At 40.2% G+C, this 12,344-nt stretch overlaps 1 protein-coding gene and 1 long non-coding RNA gene across 9 annotated transcripts in view; one reads left to right on the forward strand and one right to left on the reverse strand.

Moving 5' to 3' along the window:
• The window catches only part of SLC8A1 (solute carrier family 8 member A1), a 385,502-nt gene that overhangs the window by 41,658 nt on the left and 331,500 nt on the right, over positions 1–12,344 (forward strand). For 3 of the 7 annotated variants that reach the window (XM_077843498.1, XM_077843505.1, XM_077843502.1), the window contains exon 1: positions 11,842–12,111. The exons of the other annotated variants lie outside the window; for them this stretch is intronic. The gene's annotated coding sequence lies outside the window, so the exon portion shown is untranslated. Of the gene's footprint in view, positions 1–11,841; positions 12,112–12,344 lie in introns of those variants that run through there. 7 annotated transcript variants of the gene reach the window in all.
• Positions 2–6,319, reverse strand: LOC144280928 (uncharacterized). 2 transcript variants are annotated; one of them, XR_013349375.1, is made up of 4 exons: positions 6,272–6,319; positions 5,639–5,921; positions 1,052–1,203; positions 2–391 (listed from the first exon to the last, which is right to left on the reverse strand). It is a non-coding gene; the product is annotated as an uncharacterized LOC144280928 (long non-coding RNA). The 2 variants fall into 2 exon arrangements; XR_013349374.1 differs by lacking the exon at positions 6,272–6,319 and having other exon boundaries at positions 5,639–6,262.

Below are 12,344 nucleotides of genomic sequence, written 5' to 3' on the forward strand. Positions count from 1 at the left end.
TATTTACAGACATGAGTGGGGAGGGGCCATGGGAGAGAATCCCAAGCAGACTCTGCAGTAAGCACAGAGCCCAGTGCAAGGCTCCATCTCCCCACCTGGAGATCATGACCTGAATGGAACCCAAGAGTTGATCACTTAACCCACTGAGCCACACAGTTGTCCAGAACACGGTTACGACCTTTAGAAGAAGCAAGAGGTAGCAAATTATTGTTCTGTAGAAGATATCAATGGAGACAAAGTTGGCAGCAGCTAGTTAGTAGCAAAACCATAACTTCCAGTATGCGATCATTCAGTTGGAAATAAAAGCTTCAGGGAAGAAAGATCCTTAAGTCATGTTGGAATAATTGTCTCCAGGGAAGCTCTGGTGGAGCTCCTTTCCTGCAGTGGGTCCCTAAAGGACATAGAAGTTAAGAACATTTTTGGTCAATTTTCATAATTTTAAGAGTCTCATTATTGTAATTGACTCATTCATATGTATCATTGAATTTCAATCTTATAATAGATTAAAATTTCTCCCACAACTCCAGCCCTTGACCCCACAGGCTATATTTGCTTGTATTGGACAGTTATAAACTTGGAGAGGTTATCAAACCCTTCAGATCCAATTTCCCTCTTTTACAACAAATGTGCTGTGGCAACCTCTTCATTATTCTGAAATAAAATTAATTGAGAATATAATCTATTCCACATATGATTTTTTTTTAAATTTATGATAGTCACACAGAGAGAGAGAGAGAGGCAGAGACACAGGCAGAGGGAGAAGCAGGCTCCATGCACCGGGAGCCCGACGTGGGATTTGATCCCGGGTCTCCAGGATCGCGCCCTGGGCCAAAGGCAGGCACTAAACCACTGCGCCACCCAGGGATCCCCACATATGATTTTTAAAAATTTTATAAAATGTTCTAATTATAGTATAAAAGGGAAATAAATGCCAACATTTTATGATGAGCTAATATGTTGTTCAATTTGTAAATCTTGTAAATCTCAGGGATGACCACTTCAAAAGATACGTGGGAGCAGTCAGATGCTTATCCCATTATGTAGAACTTACCCTGAGGACAACAGCTACAAACGTTGGTTAATAAGTAACATTGCCATCAGTGAAGTGATTTTCCAAAATGATGAACAGCTTTTGTTAAATTTCAAATAAAACAAAGTACAGTCTTTCCTCAATGTACACAGTAGCTTTATTCCTGGAAAAATCTGTAGAAGTTAAGACGTGAAAAATGCTTAGCTCTTTCACAAAAACTAGAGTAAAGGTTTAGGCTCACATAATAGGTTTTACACCTATATGATTCATAGAACATCTCGAAGTTATACAAAATGAAGGCAAGTTATTCACTGTACAGGACTGGCTCATGCATTATGTGAGATGTATTGCCTTCCTGGCCCTAGCCCAGTAAATGTCTATAGCAATTTCCATACTATTGTGGCAACAACAAAACTCCCCCATGAATTTCCAAATTTCCCCTAAGGAGCCCTACCACCCCAATTAAGAACCAGTGTTCTAGAGACTTTGGGGAAGAATGGGCTATTGTCTACCTTCCACCCACCCTCTTTCCTCGACACTGTACTGTTCGGGCAGACAATGAGGAATGAGAACACCTCTTGGGGCAAAGCCGCACCTCCTCATGTTAGTTTCTTCCTGATGCTGAGCCATCTCATTGGTTATATGGTCAGTGTCGTTGGGTAAAGTCCTCAACTGTTCCCATTGGGGAGGGACCTTTTACTCAGCATCTTTTCCAGGCACTAAGGAGTTTCTGTACAATTGGAATATTATTTTGGGTCATCTGTCTTATTTCCTGTGGTGGAATCCATGGCAGGTCTACAGCCCAATCTCATTTCCCTCCTGTGGGCCCATTCCTGAGACTGTCACACCCCATTTCTCCCCAGTGGTCTTTCCACCATCCCAGGACTATATAATGCAAAAGCAAATGGAGACTAAGACTTGGAAATCAGCTAGCAGTCTCTGCTTCTTAAGTCTTCAAAGCAATTCTTCTGGGAGCCTCCACTCTTTACCTCAAAGAGGGAAACTGGTTGAGTACTCTCCTTCCACAACTCCTGACAGATTGTGTAACACATCAGGCATAGTTGCTTATTTGTTGATATGCCACAATGCAGAAATTTTAACTTTGAATAAACAGGTGGAAATATAGAAATCTTTTAGTTATGAAATGTGTTGTTGTCTCCATGCCAGAATTGAGCCAGAAGTAATTTGTTCACTTGGGCTATCAATATTTCTTCTTATCCATAAGTATAAGAGAGTAATTTAGAAGAGCATTTCTGGAAGATATGTAGATAAAAAAAAGAACAGACTCTTCTAAAAATGGTCATCTTCCTGTTTTGGAAATTGTGTAATTTGGTTAATGTCTCTTTTTCCCTAAGATGAAAGCCCCATTTTTTCATGTGTTCACTGATGATTCCTTATGTCTAACATGTCCCCTGCTTAATAGTTACTTTTAAAAATGCAATCAACAAGTGATCACGTGAATAAATGATTTTTATCTTTGGTTGTATAGCTAGCAGGTAACTACCAAAATTCAAACCCACTTCCACAAAATTCAAGCACACATCTGCTCTAACCTTAAGATATTTTCTCTCACAGAAAGAAAGAAAGAAAGAAAGAAAGAAAGAAAGAAAGAAAGAAAGAAAGAAAGAAAGAAAGTTTCCAAACTTGTTAGAAAAACTCCTTAGGCATTTTTCTAATATTAGTATTTTTTTAAGATTTTATTTATTTATTCATGAGAGACACACAGAGAGAGGCAGAGGCATAGGCAGAGGGAGAAGCAGGTTCCCTGCGGGAAGCCTGATGTGGGACTCAATTCCAGGACCCCAGGGTCACAACCTGAGCCAAAGGCAGATGCTCAACCAGTGAACCACCCAGGTGTCCCTCTAATATTAGTATTAAATGAAATTTTATTTAATTTATTAAAACTTAATAATCAAATGTATTAAATCTGTTTAAATAAAATAAGTGACATTTCATCTTAAAACAAAGGGATGAAAAAAAAACCAAAGGAATGAAGATCTAAAAATCTAGCAAATGCTTTCCATTTTAAAAATATATCCTATAATGTCAAATAGTGTTAGTGTTAAATTAGCACTAGATTTCACCTAATGACAAATGTATAATGTTTTAGTTTGTATCAGAATAAGGGTGTGTATCAGAATAAGAAATGTCAGAAATACATGTGAAAAATCAAGGTAATTGGTACACTTGGATCTGTTATCCAACAAATAAGACTGCTTTTAGCAAAACAGTGTTCTTCTGAATGTGTGTGTTCAAAAGACAAAAAATACTTGATTAAATGTTCAGACTATATTCAGATTTCCTTATTGATTCTGTGTATTTCTAAAATAATATTTAAAGCAGCTGTAATTAGGGGAAGCAAGAGGCTCTTCAATAAGGCAATACTTTGTCAAACTTGGCTCCATAAGGCCTTCCCGCATAGTAGATTGAAATGTCTGGCAATTTACTAGCGGAGTGGCTGTGAAGGTGGGGTGATGGGCAAAGGATCTGGTCTCCTGTTCCCACTTATAAGTCAGATCTATGTCATAGAAGACAAAACACTCTCAGTTTCCTATAACCTATTAAAAAGGCAGCCACACATCAAGAGGTCAGGCAGTGGGAGGAGTGACGCTAAGGTACAAAGAATAAGGGGATGCACTGTCCATAGAGACTCTAAAAATAATAATAAAATCAACTAAGGGTTGTCCACTCTTTATTATCACCATGTAGTGTTCCACTGATAAAATACTCTCCTTGCCTGTTGGAGCAGATGACCCCCACCCCTGCCTTTATTAGTATGCCACACTCAAAGGATACTTGCTTCCTAGAATACTACCAGCCTTTAGAAATTGTGTGTGTTCCAAATGGAACTATCCAGAAGGATTCCCCTGAAAGTGAAAACTCAGTAATTTAAAAAAGTACGGGAGTACGGGGCTGAAAAAGGAGCAGTAATGAGACTCTGCTGAAGTTCTGAGCCAAGGAGAAAAATAACTGTATTCTTCCCTTTCTTCTCCTGTCATTGCTTAAAGTCCTTCTACTGGCTGGGGTTTCTGTGACATGACTGTGATCACCTCCTTACTGGTCTTTATATCCCTGACCATGCTCACTTGGACACATCTCATACCCTTCTCAAGATGTACCTTCGTGAAGTACGTATCTGGCTATAGCATTCACATACTCAAAAATCCTCAGAGTCTAATTCTCACTATGAAGCTAAATTCCTAGAGGTATCTAATTCATGTTTTTAATTACCACAGGACTTAGTTCATGGCACTGAATGGAGTGGTCACTCACTGTGTGCTGCCTGGATGATTTACAAATTCAGCCAATAAATGTACTACAAAGTTTCCTTTACATGATTGCCTTATAATAAGGCATGTTCCATTAATTTGCATCATTTATTCAACATATATTTATTGATCATCTATTTTGAGTTGAGTTGGCATTTTGCTGTGAATAATTTCCATCTAAAATTTCTATCTAAAATCTTACCTTGAGCAATTTCTAGATTTAGAGATATTTTTTATTTGACAAAAGAAACAGGAAGACAAAAACTAAAAATTAAATGTCTCTCAAGATCTATAAGATACATAATTCGGGATCCCTGGGTGGCGCAGCGGTTTAGCGCCTGCCTTTGGCCCAGGGCGTGATCCTGGAGACCCAGGATCGAATCCCACATCAGGCTCCCGGTGCATGGAGCCTGCTTCTCCCTCTGCCTGTGTCTCTGCCTCTCTCTCTCTCTCTCTCTCTATCATAAATAAATAAAAATTAAAAAAAAAAGATACATAATTCAAGTATCTTTTTTTTTTTCAAGTATCTTTTTTAAGCCCGAAATCTATCATCATTCATTTTGAAAGAGAGCAGTGAATGGCTGATACTCTGCATTAGCCTATGAGCCTCTAAGTAGACATGAAATCAAGTATGTAAGATCTGGCCAATAAAAGACCATTAAGGTTAAATAAAATTAGGAAAAATAAGAAGTCAGCTGCTATTTCCATGTGTTTTTGCAAATTTGCAAACGGTGATTTTCCAATAATTAAGATATTTAGCCAGAGTTAACACTTGGTATGCAAGTGTGTGTTTGTGTAAGAGTGTGTGTGTATGAATGCAGTGTGTATGTGTGCATGTTATGTGTATTATGTGATCTCAGTTAAGAATATAGGAAGAAGGCTACAGGAGGTGTGACTAACTCATGGAAAGAAGCCCTGGAACCATCCCTAAGCTACACATATGTTATTCCCCTCCTTACTCCCCAGTGCTGTTGACTTTGTGGTAAGAGGTTCACCCAGGAAAGCTCACTTGTATAAAGTTTGCCATCCAGTTGCATTAAAACAACATTCTTTAAATAAAACCTAAAGGGGTAGTCAGAACTCTTGCAGCAGCTCTGCCTTAGAAAGGATACAACCATTTTATGTGCAGCCTCAGGGAGCGGTCCGTCTTTTTGGAACAATTCTTGGATTTATAACAGACGTACATGCACCTGAATGCGGAGGTGCAAACCCTGTGGCTGTGCCTCTGCAGCTGAGCCTCAGGAAGGCTGCTACTTAGAGGTAGGAATTCCTAAAGGAAACTTGACTCTGGGCAGAAACAAAGTATCAAACAAACAAAACATTGGGCTCTATTGCTTACCTGTTTGGGACTCTCAAAACAGGGATAGCAGGTCAGGAAGAAATTCTCACTTCACTGAGGCTTCTGAGAAACTGACCATCTAAACTAGTACTTGCTTCCTAAAGGCACTAGCCTGTTTTCTTGCTTCATTTCTCCATAGCAGCGTCTCCAGCTGATACCCAGGGTGAGTTCATTTGTTTATTTTGGTTATTGCCTCTTCTTTTTTCCAGTAGAATGTAGGTCCCAGAGGATGGGAAATTTAACTGATGTTTTCTCTATTGTATCTCTAGGTATGAGATAGTGCCTGGGCCAGAGTAGGTCCCCATCAATAGTTGTTGAATGAATACATGAAGGAATGAATGAAAACAAGAATTACTATGACTATTCTCCACCGTGAACTCTGTTTTGTCTCTGCTCTGCCCAGCTTTTTGCCTTTAATAAGAGTTGCTTGATGACTAACTTTGAACTATCAGAAAATTCACAGGTCCCTTGATTCTTGAAAAATAGTAAATGAAAAAGCAAGCACATATCCATAAATTATACTCCTAAAGAGCCTCTCTCAACAGGAAATAAGAGATTCTCTGACATTCTTACAAAGTGGGCCAAATGAGCTTATAAGTAATTCCTGAGATAATTGACAAAGGGTCAGCTTACAGGCATAAGCCTGAGGCTTGGTCAGATTGCCATCTCTGTGTGGTCTGGCCTCCTGCAATGTCACAGACAATCTGTCTGTCATCACAGAGCAGGTGGCCAGGCAGGACTGTGGGTGGGGATATGGTGACAAAGTCAGTTGCTAACCAGGGCCTGCACTATAGCTAAGAGGACATGATTGCTATTGAGTTGCAAGTGCACTGGACAAGGGCCAAAGAGTTTACTTTACCCTAGAACCAAAATCCATCTTCTGTCAACACAGGGAAGTCCCTTACAGGGGACAATATGTGCTTTATTAATTCATCTACCATGTACCAAAAACTGCTCTAGATGCTGGGGATTGAGTGTTCAACAAAACAGAAAGAGGCCACACAGTCAACGGACTCCATTTTCTTGATCTTTTCCAATTTGCTTATATACCTTTGTCAGGTCAATTACAAAAATCCACTTGTGCCCCTTAGAGATGTAAAGAGGCCCTCAAATATTTGTAAGCTCTCTTAAGTTTTCAAGAAGAGCCCCCATTTTTATATTCTGTTAAATATCAATGTTTGATGGAGCAGCAGAATACAAGCAACATTGTGGCAGATGTAAAGGGATTTTTTTTTCACTCATCTTTACCACTAATTAACTCTTTGATCTTAAGCAAGAAGTTCTCATTTCTGGCTGAAATTTAGAACCACTCAGGGATCCTAAATAAATAAATAAATAAATAAATAAATAAATAAATAAATTTCCAATGCCCATACTCTACTTCTAATCTCCAAGAGTGGGTCTGAGCTTCTGTATTATTTTGGAACAACATGACTGATACTGTGTAGCCAAGGTTGGGCAAACCTCTTTGGTCTCAATCTATAAAATGAGGATAATCAGAATTCCCTCAGTAGTTCCTAAGGATTTCTTTAAAATAAGTTAGGTTGTAGATGGCAAATAATTTAATATCTACACAAATAACTGTCTGGTAAAGAGCATGCTGGGGGCTTTATCTGGAGTCTCTACTGGTAGAGAGTCCTTGAATTAATTGAGGAAAGTTTGTGCAAACTTAGTGAAGAAGTTTATGTCACAGATAAGATCATCTGTTAATATAATGGATAGGACAAGAAAAACGTTCATTGCAGTGAAATTCATTTAAAATGACTCTATTGGAAATTATGCCCTCAGATTACACAATGGAGATGGGATCAAGTTAATACCCAGACATAAAAGAAAAGAAATATTTTGATCCAGCAAGAATGTTGTTTTGTTTTGGAAAGCAAATTAATGCTCAGAGACTGAGTTGTTGTTGTTGTTGCTGTTGTTGTCGTTGTTGTTCTTTGCCAGCAATTTATTTAATGCAGTTTCACTGCGGAAATTTCACAAGTCAATAGCATACAGGATGTCTTTTAATAAGCCAATAAAGAAATAATATACATCAAATCAATGATCCATTAATCACACTATTGTTCTAGGCAAAAGGAGAAGAAAGGAATAAAGTCCACAGTCAGTGGGGTTGAACCTTTACAGGAGTTGGTACTTGAGAGAGACAGGTCAGCCAACTGTGAGCTGATGTCCAGCTGTCAGTGCAAAAGTTCCCTGTTGCTAGAGCATGTTGCTAGGGAACGGTAGCTCTGGTGTCGATGGGCAAGATGATCTTCGCCAAGGGCTGCTGCCTGGTTATCACTGCTGCCAATAAGAGTCGCCTTTACCAAGGCAAGAGCTAATGCCCCAAGGTCTTTGGAGAGCTATTTTAGATGAGAAGGAGTCACTTTGCCCAGACCGAACACTCTCAGATGGTCCTCATAGACTCTCGGTATTTATAGTCTAAATGTCCTTTTCCAAGTTGCTTCTTTATATGTTTTTATCAAGAAGCCCCCAGGAGGGGCCTCTAGCAGCTGAGCTGCTGCATTCTTACTGGTGAGAAGAGGTGAGATGATGATGTCCTGACACAACATACTTCATTCTTATATCAAAATAACTTTATTTCTAAAAACAACTTTTTGGGGGGCTTTATCATAAGTAAGTGGATTTGAAATTGTACCAAACCAATATACAACAGATGTGGTGCCTCCTCTATCAAACATATAACTACATTCCATACTTAGAAAATTAGAAAGTGCGCAACAGCTTCTTTCATTACAGAGAAGGAAAGTACTCTCATACTGTAGAGGATTCATTTTCCTGGGTTTATTTATTGTATAGAATTCTGTATAGTACAAATGATAGCATAATTGTTATTGATAATGAGATGACCCGATTATGTAGAACCTAATTATATAAACACTTTTTATTTTTTACTTTATGAATATCACTTAATGGAACTTTACCAACAATAGTAACAATAACAGCATCATGTATTGAATAATTACTATAATCAAGGACTATGTCAAGCATATTATATATATTTTGTCCTACCTATAACTCCTTTAAGGAGATTCTAAAACCTAGGTTTTCCAGACAAAGATACTGTGGCTCAGAGAGATTAAAAACCTTCCCCAAGGGGATCCCTGGGTGGCGCAGCGGTTTGGTGCCTGCCTTTGGCCCCGGGCACGATCCTGGAGACCCGGGATCGAATCCCACGTCGGGCTCCCTGCATGGAGCCTGCTTCTCCCTCTGCCTGTGTCTCTGCCTCTCATTCTCTCTCTCTCTGTGACTATCATGAATAAATAAATAAAATCTTAAAAAAAAAAAAAAAAAACCTTCCCCAAGACCACAAAGTCAGAGGGGAGGTTCAAAGCCAGATATTTGGATTCCAAATTCTTAACTCTTAACCAGTTTCTGTTCTTTTCTGACCCATGAATGGCTCTAGATAATTATTCCGCCATGAAGTCACTCACTGGTAAAGTTGTGGGACACTGGATAATGAATGTCCTTAATGTAGTAAGGGGCAGAAATGGAAAAAAAGAGTGTCAGGATTTTGGACAAGCCCAATCCTTGATGATAAATTGCTCGGATGTGGAAGTGCAGATCCCTGATCCAAACACTGTGACAAAGTCAAAGGACATGGGTGATCCCCCAGGGCAGGAATTATGGGTTATAACTGTGAGTCTATCAGGGAGGCTGCTTCCACCCAGAGGCAGGATCCACTTACTGGATGGAACTCAGGGTGGTGCTGAACCAGTCAAAACAAAACAGAGAAGTAAAAGTTTATTTGCAGGAACAGGGCCCCAGGGAGGAGGAACAATAGCACTTCGGAGTCAACAACAACAAAAAAAATCCCTGCAGTCACCCTTGGAGCAAAAAACCCTGGACCCAATCAACAGCAAAGGAAACCCAAAGGACAAATGATGCCCATTCCTAGGTGTGGGAGAATGACTAATGCTGAGCTCCACCTGCTGACCAGGCTCAGTGTGCTATGCTACTTTTTTCTTAGGTAGAAATCAGCATCAGACTGAGCTCAAGAATGAGCAGGTAGTGGAGTGTGAAGGCTGGCAGAGTAGGAAATGAGGTGGGGAATTACTAGCTCCATATTAACACACTTGCAAAAAGACCCGGGACTAGAGAAACAATGATGGGTACCTCTGACTGAGGTGATTCAAAGTAAAAATGAAAGAAATTACAACAATGTACTTGTTTTTCTTATGATGAAGAGTTATTTAATATTTTACTAAAATACTCAATATTTTTTAAAATTTTGGTAGCCCTGATCCTGTGTCCAATTTCTCTGAAGACGTGATAAAAACATAGGGCCTAATTCACAACATTTATACTTGGTCTGAAAGTGAGTTTATTTGCTAAAAGATCTCCTGAAGGTTTGTATGAACCTGAAGATTCATTAGTTCATGAAAATCTGAACCATCTTTAGAATATATCAAATCTGGGCAGCCCGGGTGGCTCAGCGGTTTAGCTCCGCCTGCGGCCCAGGGCGTGATCCCGGAGAACCAGGATCAGTCCCACATCAGGTTTCCTGCATGGAGCCTGCTTCTCCCTCTGCCTGTGTCTCTGCCTCTCTCTCTGTGTCTCTATGAATAAATAAATAAAATCTTAAAAAAAAAAAGAATATATCAAACCTTAGTGATTTCTCTGTGGAGTCCCCAAAATTGTCATGCCCTACCCCTTTGGATACTTAACAGTAGAGACCCATAACTCTGAATCCTAAGCCCAAAGGAAAGAATGGTGATCAACATTCAAGAATACAATTAAGAAATACTATTGGATTGGAATGTAAATCACCATCTTCCTACACGTAAATTTCTTCTTTCCAAAGCCACAACCTGCAGAAACCACTCTATTTCCTTACCTGGAGCCTTGTGCCAGTGATGTAGCCTTTGATAATTCTTGCAATAAAAATCCAGTCATGTATGACATTTAGAAGGGAGCGAAAGGTTCGATTTGCCTGGGGCTCTGGAACCCTTATAAAATGCCTTTAATGAGAAATAAAAGACAAAAAAAAAGAAAAGAAAAGAAAATTTAAATATATATATATATATATATATAGACTCAGAGATTAAGCCAAATCAGAAAGGGTGCCAAATCATTAAGGTGAGGTTGCATTTCAATGGTGCTAGGTAAGGAGAGGACCTTCAAGTAGATCCCCCACCCCCCTCAAATCCAAACTAACCTAATAGCAGACTAGACTGGAAAAGTAGAGGAATAACAAGGAGCAAGGTAGAGCCTTAATGCTTTGCCAGTTACAGACAAGGCAAACTGGGCACCACCAGGATACAGGCATTTAAGAACAGGGCTAGTGTCACCCAGGTCACAAGCATGCTTATACTTCCAGAGAGTCTGAGCTCTCACTGAGTGGTCCTTAAGAGCAGGAATGGGCCACGCCCCTTCCACAGAAGCTGTTCCAATGACTTGTCGTCCACTCATACTTGCATTTAGCTCTATTGCTCAGTTCTTTCGCTTAGCCTCGTCCCATTTCCCGCGGGAGGAGTCCTTAGTTACATGCTACACTCTGTGTCATTTAGAAAGCAGCCACATTTCTCTCCAAGTCCTTTTCACTGAGTGTGAGCCAAATGTCTGCCTCTCACACTCCCTTGAAATCAGTACCCAAAGTAATTTTTGGCTAAGGACATACTCTCACAGAGAGATGGTGACCTTCTGCGTCTCCCCCACATGTCATTCTGTTTATACCTCCTAGTCAGTGCCGTCTAACGAAGTCTGTGGAAAGTCAAGAACATTTAACTCCTAGCCAGGAAAGGAAAATGTTTTTAGGGGACAATGAATGATTCCTGGGAATATACAAGGAGTAGCTTGGTTTCCTCCATCAGGATGTGTATCCTTCGCCACTAGATGGACGCAGCAGATCCTTGTTAATGAAAGCACAGTCCTCCTCCAGGCAGTACCAACATCGCTTGTTAAGTTTGCTAGAAATGCAGATCCTAGGCCTGCTCCAGATCTGCCACATAAGAAACTGTAATTCCCAGGTGATTCATATGCGCATTCCAGGATTGAGGGGGTATTGCGTCCAGAACAGTGGTTCTCAACCTTGGTTAGAAGTAGGAATCAACCAGTGAATCTTTAGGGAAAAAAAAAAAAAAAAAGGTTACTGAGGCCTGGGTCCTACCCCTCTAGAGATTCCAAGTTAATCAGTCTGGGGTGTGGCCTAAGCACTGGGATTTTTATAGTCCAACAGTGGGATTCCTGGAGTCAGAATCGCCTTTCTCCTGTGGCCTGGCCGCCACAGAGCTGCAGGGTAGGCAGTGCGGAGGACTGCTCTACGGACTTAACTTTCTGCCTGGTGCTCTGATCCTCTCATCGCCTCCATACAGCGACCCCTGACCCCTCACACCAAGGCGAGCTACACCACTGGTGAATGTCAACTGATGCTTTAAACACAAAAGCTTGGAGTCACTCTTGAGAACGACAACCACCAGGGTCTCAAGATGAGATGCTAAAATCTGCCTTTTTAACAAGCTTCCCAGGTGTGTCTCATGTGCAGCCAGGTTTGTGAACTCCACAGTGGGTCTAGCCTTTCATCCTGCCAAGTCATTAAGGATTTGTAAGGATGAATGAGCTGTCAAGAGAGCAAGGGCCTGGTGCAATGCTCCTTTATTAATTATGGGGAAGTGATGTATTGGCAATGATAATGCTTCTCTTGGAAAGGCCAATGAATGGTTCGTCGATTGCTGCATCAGATTTTTCCTAACTCAACCCT

This window comes from Canis aureus, chromosome 12, assembly GCF_053574225.1.
Source record: "Canis aureus isolate CA01 chromosome 12, VMU_Caureus_v.1.0, whole genome shotgun sequence".
Lineage (NCBI taxonomy): Eukaryota > Metazoa > Chordata > Mammalia > Carnivora > Canidae > Canis > Canis aureus.